We start from the raw sequence: 14,425 nt of genomic DNA, 5'->3' as shown, positions 1-14,425 counted from the left end.
TTTTCTCTCTCTCTCTAAAATAAAATTTTAAAAATTAAACAGAAAGAATTATTTTGAGCTTAACTATCATAAGTGTCCCCAGAGGCAATTCTAATCTCTTCCTAGAGAGAAGCTGAAAAGTTGACACCACACCCAAATATTGTCACAAACTGTCATATCTCCCATCTGTTCTCCTTTTTTTTTTTTTTTTTAATTTTTTTTTCAACGTTTATTTATTTTTGGGACAGAGAGAGACAGAGCATGAACGGGCGAGGGGCAGAGAGAGAGGGAGACACAGAATCGGAAACAGGCTCCAGGCTCTGAGCCATCAGCCCAGAGCCCGACGCGGGGCTCAAACTCCCGGACCGCGAGATCGTGACCTGGCTGCAATCGGACGCTTAACCGACTGCGCCACCCAGGCGCCCCAACCCATCTGTTCTCCTAAGGGTCCTTTTATCTTCCAAAAAAGACATCTGTGTTTCTGTAAATGCCTTCTGCCTTCCCTTCTAGGAAGTCATTTGTTCTCCCAGAAGTGCCCCCTGCCCCTCCTCATAGTAACATGGTATATAAGCTCAAATCTTACCACTCCTTTGGATATTCACTCCCAAAGGAAGTCCCCTGCACTTAAAATTAATAAATTTATATTTTTTTCCTTTTGTTAAATCTGTTTGTTGTCAGTTTAATTCATAGAACCCCCAGCTATGAAACCTAAGAGGGTATAAAAAAAGTTTTTCCTCTCCTACATGTGTCACCTGAGGTCTCAAAACATAATCTAGTTGACTCCAGTAAATTCAATCATTTCAGTAAGTTTCTTAGTTATTTCAAATTTACACTTGGTCAGTCATTCAAAAATTTTTCCCGGCCCCTCAGTTCTTCCAAAGTGACATCTGTTTGGGGGAGTGTCTTAGTTAGATTCCCTAGAAGCAGAGCTTGAAGCAGAGATTCTTCTGGAAGTGACTGAGGGAGTGCTCATAGAAGAAAGTTGTAAAGGGCATCTGGCAGGCTCAGTCAGAGCATGTGACTCTTGATCTCAGGGTTGTGAGTTTAAGTCCTGCATTGGGCAGGGAGCCTACTTTAAAAAAAAAAAAAAAAAAAGAAGAAGAAGAAGAAGAAAGTTGTAAGGAGGTGAAATTAAGCAGGATACCTCAGGAAGAAGCTAAGTACAATGAGATTTCTGCTGAAATCTAGCCTTGGCTTGCCAGTGAGCCCTGGACTGTGAATGACACCATAAAGTTGACACCCCTGAGGCAAGAGAGACAGTTTTTTGTACCCATGTCAGTCAGCCACTGATTTGCTGGTTGGGATGGGGTGGAGGTGACCTCCCAGATAGTTTTGGTAGTTCCTTAATGAGGACAATTCTCTGGAGAGGGGTGGCTCCAAAGGGTGAGCTATTATCAGCCAACACTCACAACAACTGAGGATGGTGTAGTGGTCAAATAAAGAGGATTGGATAAGACCAACAGTGTCTACTAGCAGAAGCTTCTAAGGTATCCAGGCATTAGGCCAGTGTTCTAGATAGTGGGTCTACCACTCAATCATCTAGCAGTCTCCATTTATCAGCAGTTACTGACACTTGTGCCACACAGATGTGCTATTCCATTTGGTTTTCAGGTGGCCATCATCAACTGAGACATAACTGATCAACTGAGACCTCATCTGATCCCCAGATGCAGCCAGGGTAGCATGTTTGCATCCTACCCTGAAAGCCATGCAGCCCGTTTTTTCTCTCTCTCTCTCTCTCTCTCTCCTTTTTCTCTTTCTTTCTCTCTCAACCCTTTCTTTCCTCCCAGGGCCTGGAAAGCACTGACTATGCATTGTAACTTGCTAGGGAATAAGGTGTGTATGGCTCTTCTGAGGCTTACTGCCATCCCAGAGATACATCTTGGGACATACCCCAGTCTTGGTATTTTGAAAACTTTTTGGTAGATTCTTTTCAATTGTCCCCAGGGGTTTCAATCCCATAAGGAAGTATAACAAGCCCCTTTTCTGACCCTTATGCCAGCCATTTCCTCTGAGTCACTTTCATCTCCTCTGCTGGAGCAATGCTTTTCTAGTCTGTGGCCTGGGTGGTTCTTCATCTACTTTTTCTACAAGATATTGTTTCTGTTAAATTTCATTTAGGGGATTCTTCTTACTGATACTTAAAACTAGCTTTTTTGGAACTAAAAACATGTTTGCTCTTTTAAAAAGCCCTGATTTTGTCTTTTCTTTCTTAACTATTGTTCCAGCTCTGGGTTTCACAATGTATTCTTGAAACATAAAAGCTGAACAATAATTGTTTCTTTGTTTTTGCATTCCTGCTTTAATAATTCTAATCCTCCTTGAGGCAGTGGATGCCTGCAACCAAAGAATAGACCCTCTGAAACAAAGAGGTTTTCAGAAGAGAGGGTGTAATGCTGCCATGGCCATAAGAGGCACAGAAAACTGTAGGTCCCATCTTGGAGATACTTGAAGGATAGCAAGTTTGCTAAAGAGGGGGCAGTGTGCCAGAAAGGCAAATGGAAAATGAATGTGGAAAGAAATCAAGATGAGAGTTTTTAGAAGTTTCAGTTTTGTGCTCAGTAGGGGAAATCCCTAGATCACTTCACTTCGCCTAAGGCTGCGCTTAGGAGGGCATGTCCAGACTTGCAGAATCTGGATCCTGGAGAAAAGAATAAGATGGAAAAGAATAGGAAGAGAATCCACTTTAAAGTTGTTCAAGATATTTAAACTAAGTAGCAATGAATATTTGGCCTAGGTCCCAAATGCCTACTACTAGAATTTAAAAGATACGAGAATTTAGTTCAAAATATATGTGACAGTTAAATAAAAAGAGTAATATGGAACGAGTAAAGGGAAAAATATTACTTTTCTTCATTCTAAGAAATATAGATGAAAAAGTATTGTTATTTTGGTTTAAGAACTAGAATTAATGGCATGGTTGAAAATGGGCTTTGTACTTTAAATAAAAAGTACAACTCCAGAAACTCACCAGTGTAAACTGAAGCTTAGACACATAATCCTTCTTAGCTTCAAATATTTGGGTCAAAGAAATTTGTCAGAGTAAAAATTTTCTCTACCCTTCAAGATTCTTCTAGCTGGTCTAAGAATTAAACTGACTTGTGACAGATTAACAGGAGGAAAAGACCAAAGTTTAATTACGTGCTCGTGGAGGCCTAATAATGAAATTGAGATCTAAAGAAATGACCAAGGGCAGGCAGTTTTTATACTTTCTGGACAAAGAAACAGTAAGTGAGGAATTAAGAGGACAAAGGAAACATGTTTGGGAGCTCCACTTAATAAAGAATTCTAAGCAGAATTTGGGCTGAGGTAGTAAATGAGTAAAAGTAACAAGGTTTGTTTATACAGCCTTTTTAGCTCCAAATTCCCTATCTCTGGTGAAAAGGATGTCTCTTTACCTCCTGGTATAGGGAGAGTACCTTTCATATGGGATATTTATTTTCTGCTTTTTGGAGACAAAAGGGGATCAGAATGTTCCCCCGTGTACTGGCTGTTCCTTAACTAACTTTTACTTCAAAATAATCAATATGCCAAAGCGGCACATTTTAAGGCAGCCTGTCCTTGGCTCCTATGGAAACATTTGCAAGTTTTTTAAAGCATTTTTCCCTGTTTATAAATAAATACTAAGTTTGTCTTTTGCTTTTTTGGGCTTTAATTAATAATTCATTATCAATCAGACAGCTCTGTATTGGTTTAGAGTTGATAATCATATTGTTAATATTTGCTGAGTGCTTATTATATGCACTTCACATGGAATAACTCGATCCTCACAAGAAACTGCTGAGATGGATACTATAGTATGCCTGTTTCACAGCTGAGGAAAGTGAGGAAAAATTAACAAAACAAATACTATGTACAGGTACTACATTCTTTGTATATAATATTTCATTTTCTCCTTTAAAAATAGCTACGAGATACTATTATATTCCCCATTTTATAGAAAAGGAAATGGAGACTCAGGTGAATTTGTTTTGAGGTGATGCAATTAGTAAGTGAAGGAAGAAGGATTTTAATCAAGTCTACCTGTTAAACCAAATTCCTGGCTCATATAGTGTTGAAAAGCTAGAAATAATAATAACAACCCTTACTAGACAACTCTTATCACCTATAAATTTCCTAAGCATCTTCCCACAGTTTACCACTGTTAGGAGCCCAAACCCTCTTTTCCTTTGTCTATTCACTTCTTCACAATTTATTGCCCTTTGTTAAAATGATACATACACCCCCAGGTCTAACTGCCTCTTTGGATTTTCCTCTCCTTTCTATGGAACCACTTTGCACCTAAAAATATTAACATAAGTGAAGAAACATATGATTTATCTCCTGTTAATCTGTCTTCTGTCAGTTTAGTTTCAGGTCTCCAGTGAACCTTAGAGGGAAGAGTAAAAGTTTTTTTCTCCCCTGCACTTGTCAGCATTGTGTTACTTGTACATCTTGTTTTGGTAATAAGAAAAAAAATAATAGAAGAAGTAATAAGAGAAAAGGCGTTAAATGTGGAAGTGGGAGTATTAGAATATATACATATACACACAAAAAAAATACATATATATGTATTATACATGTATATATATATATATATACACACACACATATATGTGTGTGTGTGTATACTTTATTTTCTAATTGCCTGCCTGCCTGCTTTTTTTCTTGTCTAAATAATTTGGTCTCAAAGCCAATAGGTAGAGTTGAGCAAAAGTAAGCATTCACACTGGAGAGTGGATGTTAGTGGCCCAGCACAAGGAGGTGGAGCTCAAGAGGGATGAGAAAAACATCTGCATGGAGTAGGGGTGGTAGCAGTGGTATGGTAAGTGGAGTCCAAGCAAGATAAGGACAGCATCTGTACAAGGGAGAAATCACCCAACGTGGGATATTGCAGGCAGAATGAGGTGAGGAGAGTGCCCCCTCAGGGGACAGTGGTGATGAGAAGAGATTGATTACATGGAGGGTTGATCCAACAAACAAATATATTGAGTTAATGGGAGCCAGGTTTCCTACTCTTAGAATAAGAAGATACAAATATGGAAAGGGATAAAACTGAAATAAACCCTGTAGTTATAAAATTAGAATAAATATACCAGTGGTTTCGTGCTTTCCATAGCATGTGTGTATACGTGTGTGCACACACATATATGTAGACGTATATTTCCTAGCTCTCTCAGTTGAGAAGGCCTGAGAACAGTGTCATTGCAACACTGAGCATACCTAGTGTTTAGATCTCAGTTTCTAAATAATATTATCTATAAATAATAATAATAACAATAATAAAACAAAACCAACCAAAAAAAAAAAAAAAAGCAGAGGTCTTTGAAGATATATTTGATTCCAAGACTGGGGCAAGAAAAGGTAAGTCTGTAACATTTCATGTATGTAACAGAAAATAAAAAAGAGTTCAAAGATTGATAGGAATACATCAAAAACCATGAGTAACAGTGATGAGGTATAACTAGAAAGATGAGGCAACCATCCTCCCATCCCAGCTCCAACACGATGTGATACTATATAGGGTCTTACACTTTTTCCATAGGAGATAGAATATCAGCCAGTATTTTGCATGATACTTACACCACATTTTAAATGACTCTTCTACCATATACATGAAGAAACAATTCACACAAAAGTTATCAGTAAATTATGTACATGAGGTACTTTACCACAGCATATTTGTAACAGTGGGAAAACACCATCTAAATGGCCTGGAATAGTGGGGTAGCGAAATGAGGTATACACATACCAACTTGATGACATTTAATTCGTAAAATATGAATTCTGTAAATAATGTAGAAAGATAGGAAATTATGATGGTAAGTAAGGAGAATAGAATATAAAAATATTCCTAGACTATGACTGCAAGAGTGCAAAGCATAAATAGACATTAGCCAATGAACAAAATAAGAAGGGAACACAAACGAGAATAACTGATGTCTGAGGCTAGGGGAATTTGGGCGAAGTCCTTTTTTGTATTCATGACTTTTGTTGTCATACAGTTGCTTAAGCAATAGATGAAATCAAAGGTCTAAAACAGAGAAACAAATGGGTGGAAGTAGAAGAGACAAACATTAGACAGCCCTTTAGGAATTTTGCTGTAGAAGGAACCAGAAAGTGGGTAGTATCTGAAAAGTGGTGGGGAGTCAAGGCAAGAGAGGGTCTTTTTTGAAGACAGGAAAAAGATCTCTATATTTTTATGCTGATGGGAATAATCTAGTGAAAAGGAGGAAAAGTGATGCTGGTGAAAATTCCTTCAAGTAAGAGGAAATGTGACCCAAGGCTTAGGTGGGAGGGGGCAGAGGACAGGTCCGGGGCCAGATAGAGTGTATGAGAGCAGGTATAGGTAGGTTGGTTATTTCGTGGTGGGAAGGTAAGGAATTATATTCTGATTGATTTCATCATCTTTGGTAAAATAAGAAGCAAACAAGGTGTCAACTAAAAGTGGGGGTTGTTGGAAGTTCAAGAAAAAAGAAATGTTGAAATGGTCTTAGAGATTAAAAGAGTTGATGGACCTATACAATATGGTTGGATTTCCTGACAACAGGAAATCCTGAGGGTCTACTTGAGGTTTGTGCAATAACAGATCTTATTGATCTACCCCATGCAAGACGACCTGTCTCAACTATATAATACCTCAAACACATAGTCTTTCTTTTTTTCTATGATTCTTAAAAAGTTCAGTTTCAGTATCATCAATTGCTATTATACTCCCTTTTCATTTTATGTGTGAACAGTGACGTTGAAAATACCCTGTGGACAGTAGTCTTGCATTGTTAGCTTACATTTATCTTTGAATGTGTTAATCTTAATATAAGAAGAGCTCTAGAAACATCAGAATGAGCTAACCCTAGGCACTGACTCCACCACCCATCAGAAGCCATGACCTGTGATTTATGGGTGTGAATTAGATCGTAGATTCTCCAGAGACTTGATACCCTTCAGCAACTGCAAAAAATAAAGAAATCTGTATCATATTGCTTTATATGAGTGATGTAGTTTTGTTTTGTTTTGTTTTAATCTGATGGCTTTAAGTGAAGACAGGGCCACACAAATTGCATGACTAACCCCTCTCAAAAGTTAGATACTTTTTGCAGCCTACACACTGATGTCATTAAGAGTACTTAATACCAGTGATGTGGCTATGATTGCACACTGGAATTTATTCTACGTGGATCAGGAAATGGGGAAGAGAAATGAACAGGGAACTCTGAGGGGAAACAAACACTTTAGAAGAAAAAAATAAATTAAAATTAAGGCAAAATAATTGACCAAAAAAATTGGTCAAAGTATGTATGTATGTATGTATGTATATATATGTGTGTATATATATATTTAACTTATTTTGAAAAAGAGAGAGTGAGAGAGCACAAGCTCTCTATAGCCTATCTGGTAACAGACCAAACAGTGCTTTGAATTTGCTGTTTTGGGCACTTCTCAGATAACATTGAAATGATTGTGCCTCAGTACTTACCACACTTAAGACTAATGAATCAAAAAACAAAAAAATATAAGTGTTCAATAAACTCATGAAAAAAGTGTTCATTTTCTATAATAACTTTAAAAACTCAAATTAAACCACCAGTGAACTGCTATTTTTTCCATGTCAAATAGTTCAATGATTGCATTTAAGATAATACCCGAGATAAAGAGAATGTAGAAAAAGGGGATTCTCACCATGCTTTTGGGAAAGGTACAAATTGACACAACTTTTCCAAACCAGCTTGATACAATGTACCCAAACTCTGAAAATGTTCATTTATTCAAAGGTATTATTGAATGTTTCCTATATCAAGGGCTAGAAATCACATTCTATCAGTGAATAGACATTACATAAATAATTACAAGTTCAAGGAGTCTTGTGAAAGGAAATAAATGCAAGGAATTGATCCTAAGAAGTAACCAGAATTATGCAATAAAATATAATTTAAACAGTGAGAACTACCTAAATGTCCACAGTGGATTAAATAAATTTTGGTATACCCATGCAGTGGAATAATGTGGTGGCACTAAGAACAAGCTTACAGGGAAACACTTAATGACATATAAAAATGTTCATAATACACTGGCAAATGAATAATAATGGTATAGAAGTGGGTTCAGCATGGCCCAGTTTTGAAAAACAAAGCCAAAAAAACCCAAAACATATCTCTATCCTTATCCATTTATCTAAGAAGGATGTCCCAGCAAAATGTTACTAAATGATAATTGCCGCAACAATATTTCCTTCTTTGTGTTTATTGTCATGAACATTCTTACTGTTGTAAAAATGATAATAATAAGTATATAATTGAACTCAAGATAACTGATATTTAAGAGAAAAGACTTAAGGAACATATTAATCAACCACCTTTCCAAATTATCTAAAATCTGTCCTAGTTTAAATTAGATCAACAGAATACAATGTTCCTGAAATACATTTTTGAATCCCCTACAGAAATGCTTTTACAGAGTTATGACTGAATGTCAAATTCTGCTTTATTAAGGCAATCTGAAGAACATTTTCTTAGTCTTTGGTAAAATTACAGTTCACTTACATTGGCCCTTTTATTACTCACTGCTCATTTTATAAGACGCTGCTTAACAGGTTTGTAAAGAATTCATGCCAGTCAGGAACTTTTCAGTGAGCTGTTATCAAACAGCACAAAGTTTAGAACACGTCTCGTTTTTTCTCATTACCTTGTCTGCAGGAAGATTAGAGATAATTCAGTGACTGATTAATGTAAAGATCTAGCTTCTGGTACAATTAGTTCTGCCTGCTTATTTTTATAATTTTGAACTCTTTGTCTTCAATAGACAAGTTACCTTAAACTGTTTTTTCGAAATAGACACGCTAAGTAGAGAGATGCAGTACTGGAAATTAGTATTCTTTTGCTATTTGTGTATATGTGTAATGCGAAGGTTGTAAAATAGTTGTCTTTGTAATAGTCAAAATGTTTTTCCAAGTTTGTTCAGCCTTTTGCATGAGTAGTAAGTGCATTAACTTTAGCTCAGTCTTTTTGAGTTGCAGTGGTTCTAAATTGAATCTTCACTATAATTTCATTTCTCGATTAGTAAACTATTGGCCAAAACATTAGCTTTTCAGAAAGCATGATGTTCTCGAAAGTTTAAAATTAATGAAATACATTTTTTAAAAGTTTCTTGAGTTATTCTGAGAGAGAGAGAGAAAGTGGGGGAAGGGCAGAGAGAGAGAGGGAGAGAGAGAGAATCCCAAACAGGCCCTGTACTGTCAGCACAGAGCCCTACATGGGCGCTTGATCACGCAATGCATGAAATCATGATCTGAGCCGAAATCAAAACTCCGACGCATAACCCACTGAGCCATCTAGGCACCCCTAATGAAATACATTTTTAAATTTTTATTTTATTTTAATTCCAGTATAATTAACACACAGTGTTATAATAGTTTCAGGTATACAATATAGTGATTCAACAATTCTATACATTATTCAGTGCTCATCATGATTAAGTATACTCTTAATCCCCTTCACCTATAATGAAATATATTTTTATCATAGAAGAAATATTGACAAAACATTTGAAATTTTCAAGTCTAGTGAACTCCTGTCCCAGTTTTTCTTTTTCTTTTCCTTTCTTTCTTTCTCTCTCTTTTTTTTAATCATTACTCATTCTTTCTGTATTAATTTTGTGAGAAGACCTTAACCTTAAGAATACCAATTTGAGATAAAATTTTGTACTCTCCCAGTGACTAGGGGCTGAGATGTTTAAATGACCTTTTTCATCCCAGGAGATGATTGCCTGTAGGTCAGACTTGAGGTCATTGCCTGGAGAGTTACAAAGTCATAGTTTTGGCTGAGGTTATAGTACACTTGGACTATAGACAAAGCTGATGCTTCCTCACTGATGAAAGAAAAAAATATTCAATCCTGTCCTCTGAACACAAATAAGAACTTCTATAATCGGCCAGTTTGGGTGGGTTGGAGTTTATAATATTTCTAAATCTGGTATGCATTGCTTTTTGACCATATGTGGTCAGGTTACAGTTAAATGTTTGGGAAGATTTCTGGGAAAATAAAAAGTATTTCCAAGGAAGGAGAAAGAATCTTTGAATTGTAAAGATGGAAGACCCCTACAGTGATCTTTTCTTTTGTATCCAGAAAGACTAACAAAGGAAGAGTCCTGAGTGGATTCTCTATTTGGAGAACAGAAGGAAAAGTGTTCCTGTAACTTCCTGTTGTAATGTACTCTAATTTTGTCTTTGAATAAAAGAACCTGATGCTACATGGGAATTTGCATGATTACCACAATACATGATTATGGTAATCAGAGTTGCCCAGTCTTGCAAACCATCTATCTTGTCAGTGTCCCTTTAAGATGTAAATTTCCAGATGTTATCTGTTACAGTTCAGAGGAATTGTAACCTCCAATCATCTGGTCATTAAATATCTACTCGTAAAGCCCAGTTATTTTAGTGTCTTTGGAGATTACTCGCCCTACTGATTTCTATTAAACGTGTGTTCTTATGGGGAGCTAGGGAGTGCAGACGTCACCAGGGAGCTGTGCCCTGGAATCCCACAGGATATAGGTAGAGATGACTGACACACAGCATCTTTACATTCTGCACCCTGTGCATTTACTTTTTTTTTAAAGGAATTTCATATCAAGTTATCATATTTTTCTTACTATATATATTCTAAAATATGTTATTTAAATGGGAAAAGGTAGTTACATGCATATGATTAAAAATCAAGTAGTACAAAAACAGGACAATTAAGAAGTCTTCTTTTGCAATTTCTAGTCCCCAGTTCTCCCCAGAGACAGACATTCCTGAAATACTCTATGCCTATAAAAGCATGTATGTTGTGGGTGCATGCATGTTTTCCTGTCTTTCCCATCGTGAAAATGAAAGCACGCTATACACATGGCAGCATATCTTATGTTTTTCACATTTTCAATATGCCTTGGAGATCATTCCATAGCCATACATATAGATTGACTTCATTTTTTAAAAATGTTTATTTATTTTTGAGAGAGAGAGAGAACACACACACACACACACACACACACACAGGGGAGGGGCAAAGAGAGAATCCAAAGAGGGTTCTGTGCTGACAGCAGAGAGCCTGATGTGGGACTGGAACTCACAAACCTTAAGATCATGACCTGAGCCAAAGTTGTATGCAAAAACGAATGAGCCACCCAGGAGCCCCTAGACTGACTTCATTTAAAAACAAAAAATAAACAACAAAAAACAAACTTAAGTAGTTCATTCCAGAATTGCATCTGGTAGTGATGGACTCTCAAAAAAAAATTATTAATGACTGTACTATAATTTCTTTTATAGGCCCCTATTGATAACCCTTTTTATTGCTTAATTCCAATCTTTTGCAACCAAGGGCAAAGCTAAAGTACATATGTTCATATATCTTTGGACACATATATGACTATGTGTATAGGATAAATTCCTAGAAAAGAAACTGCTGGGTTAAAAGGCATATGTGTTTCAAATATTGAATGCTATTGCCAATTTGATCTCCCACCAGCTGTGACAAGAGAGTGCCTGTTTCCTCCTACTCTCTAATGCTATATATTAAACATTCTGACTATGCCCATTTGAGAAGTAGAGCAATATATCTCATTCTTAATGTGCAATTCTTTTACTCGAATGTTTTATATTTCATTTATATATTTTAAAAGATTATGTAGTTAGTATGTATTTATATATTTTATTTATATTTCTTTTTCTACGAACTACTTCATATTCCTTTGCCCATTATGAAGTTTTAATTTTTCTGAACTTAGGGGTTGAATTTGGGAAAGCAAAATCAAAGAGTTGATGAGAAGAGACTAGTCACTTGATTAACAGAGTCATATAGATGCCTGAAAACAGTGAATGACTATAGATTGGCTATTTAGTTAGAGTGACAATACAATATTTAAGAAAAAAAATCGCCAGGGGTGCCTGGGTGGCTCAGTCGGTTGAGTGTCTAATTCTTGATTTTGGCTCAGGTCATGATCCCAGGGTTGTGGGATCAAGTTCCATGTTGGGCCCTGCACTGAGTGTGGAGCCTGCTTGGGATTCTCTCTCTCTCACTCTGCCCCTCTTCCCTGCTTGTGCTTTCTCTTAAAAAAAAAAAAAAAAAAAAAAAAGAATAAAAATTGCCAAATGTAACACAATTAAGCCTTGGCTATTTCAGGAATTTTGGGGTGTTTATTGTTTATTATTTGTTTTTCAAAATCAAGGACACGAAGTCAACATAAAGCACGCAACATTATTCTGGTGAGATCAGAATCTTCTACCTGAGCATAGAAGGTAAACAATAACCTTTTTATTACCTCTTTGGAAATAAAATAGAGTGGCTCACTCTACTAAATCACAGCTGATAGTCATAATGATGACTTGAGAAATGATAAAATTGTTTTTGGTGTACTAGGGTTTAGAATGCATTCACTTCTGCATGTTAGTGAGATTTTCTAAGGAAATAAGTATAGTGTGATTACATTAAAAAACAGCATATAGAGTTCCACAGTCATTGACCACATCCATATATAATGTAGATGAGGAGTAGTTTTCAAAAACAACTTTTTAAAATGATGTTAATGCATGCATTTATTTGTAAATATTTGTTCAGGTCCTGCTTAGTGCACAAGGCCCAAAGATACAGCAATATTTAGGGTAAAAATCCCTCCTATAAAGAATCTTGCATTTCTATTGGAGTGAAGGGACTGATAATAAATAAGAAAACAAGTAAATAAACAAGATGCAATTTTAGATTATAAGTTTTATGTGATAGTAAGTAGCCAGAGGTTATTTATATAAAATAAAAATAATTTGACCACCCAAAATAATCAGTACTAACATTTTATTATTTATTTATTTACTTATTTTTAAAATTTTTTGTGTTTGTTTATTTTTCACAAAGAGAGACAGAGTGTGAGCAGGGGAGGGTCAGGGAGAGAGGAATCCAAAGCAGGCTCCAGCAGGCTGTCAGCACAGAGCCAGACACGCGGCTGGAACCCACGAACCGTGAGATCATGACACCTGAGCCGAAGTCGGCCAAACGACTGAGCCACCCAGGCGCCCCAGTACTAACATTTTAATATATCTCATTCTAATATGTATTTGGGAGTATCCATATAGTTACATGGAACACATTAGTTTGTATGAATATGATTTATTCAAATTAGTTTGTTCACTTTTATTTAGATGATCTCTCATTTTTTTCTCCATTATTAATGAATGGTGTTATAATGAACACCAAGGCTGCCAACCATATACATAGATGATATTTTTCTTTAAATTTCTTGCACCAAAACTTGTTGGCTGAAATGAAATTTAATTTCAAAAATTGAAGGACTCAGTGCACATACTTTTAAACAGCACTTCCAAAATGCTACAATAATTTATCCTCTATCAGTTCATGAAGTCTCCAGTTTGCCTCATCCTTGACAACTCTGGCTAATATCAATTCTTTTTTTCTTTCAATTTTAGGGGAGAAAATTTTCATTTTTATCCTAGCATGCATTTCTTTCTTTGTTCTAAGATATAATTTATATACCACGACATTCACCATTTTAAAGTTTACAATTCAATATGTTTTTAGGATATTCATAAAGTTGTGCAACTATCACCACTATAATTCCAGAGGTTTTTCATCACTCCAAACAATAACAACAAACCCATACCCATCAGCAGTCACTCCCCATTTCTCTCTTCTTCTGGTCTCTAGCAACTGCTAATTTGCTCTGTGTATCTGTGGATACACATATCCATAATATCTGGACATTTTGTATATATGATATCATACAATATGTGGTTGTTTCTTTTCTTTTTAAATTTTTTAATGTTTATTTATTTTTGAGAAAGAGAGAGATATAGAGTGCAAGTGAAGGAAGGGCAGAGAGAGAGCGAGACACAGAATCTGAAGCAGTCTCCAGGCTCCGAGCTGAGCTGTCAGCACAGACCTGACATGGGGCTCAAACCCACAAACTGCAAGATCATGACCTGAGCTGAAGTTGGATGTTAACCGACTGAGCCACCCAGGTACCCCAATATGTGGGCTTTTCTATTGGCTTCTTGGATGTAGCATAATGTTTTAGGGTCCATCCATGTTTTAGCATGTATCAGTACTTCACTTATTTTTATTGCCAAGTAATATTCCATTGTAGGAACATACCACATTTTGTTTTTCCATTCACTAGTTGATAGATATTTGGGTTGTTTCTACTTTTTTTTTTTTTTTTAACGTTTATTTATTTTTGGGACAGAGAGAGACAGAGCATGAACGGGGGAGGGGCAGAGAGAGAGGGAGACACAGAATCGGAAGCAGGCTCCAGGCTCTGAGCCATCAGCCCAGAGCCTGACGCGGGGCTCGAACACACTGACCGTGAGATCGTGACCTGAGCCGAAGTCGGACGCTCAACCGACTGAGCCACCCAGGCGCCCCGGGTTGTTTCTACTTTTTGACTATTATAAATGATGCTGCTATAAACATTCATTGAT

General features: G+C 36.5%; 1 protein-coding gene across 1 annotated transcript in view; it reads left to right on the top strand.

Moving 5' to 3' along the window:
* Positions 1-14,149, top strand: part of BBS12 (Bardet-Biedl syndrome 12) — a 71,512-nt gene extending 57,363 nt beyond the window's left edge. The window contains exon 3 of the transcript XR_015250249.1: positions 12,166-14,149. The gene's annotated coding sequence lies outside the window, so the exon portion shown is untranslated. The remainder of the gene's footprint in view (positions 1-12,165) is intronic.
* The last annotated feature ends 276 nt before the right edge of the window (positions 14,150-14,425 follow it).

This window comes from Puma concolor, chromosome B1 (assembly GCF_028749965.1).
Source record: "Puma concolor isolate L17-30 chromosome B1, mPumCon1.1.hap2, whole genome shotgun sequence".
NCBI classification, from domain to species: domain Eukaryota; kingdom Metazoa; phylum Chordata; class Mammalia; order Carnivora; family Felidae; genus Puma; species Puma concolor.
The sequence above is the reverse complement of the archived record's forward strand: the minus strand, read 5'-3'. Positions and strand labels throughout refer to the sequence as shown.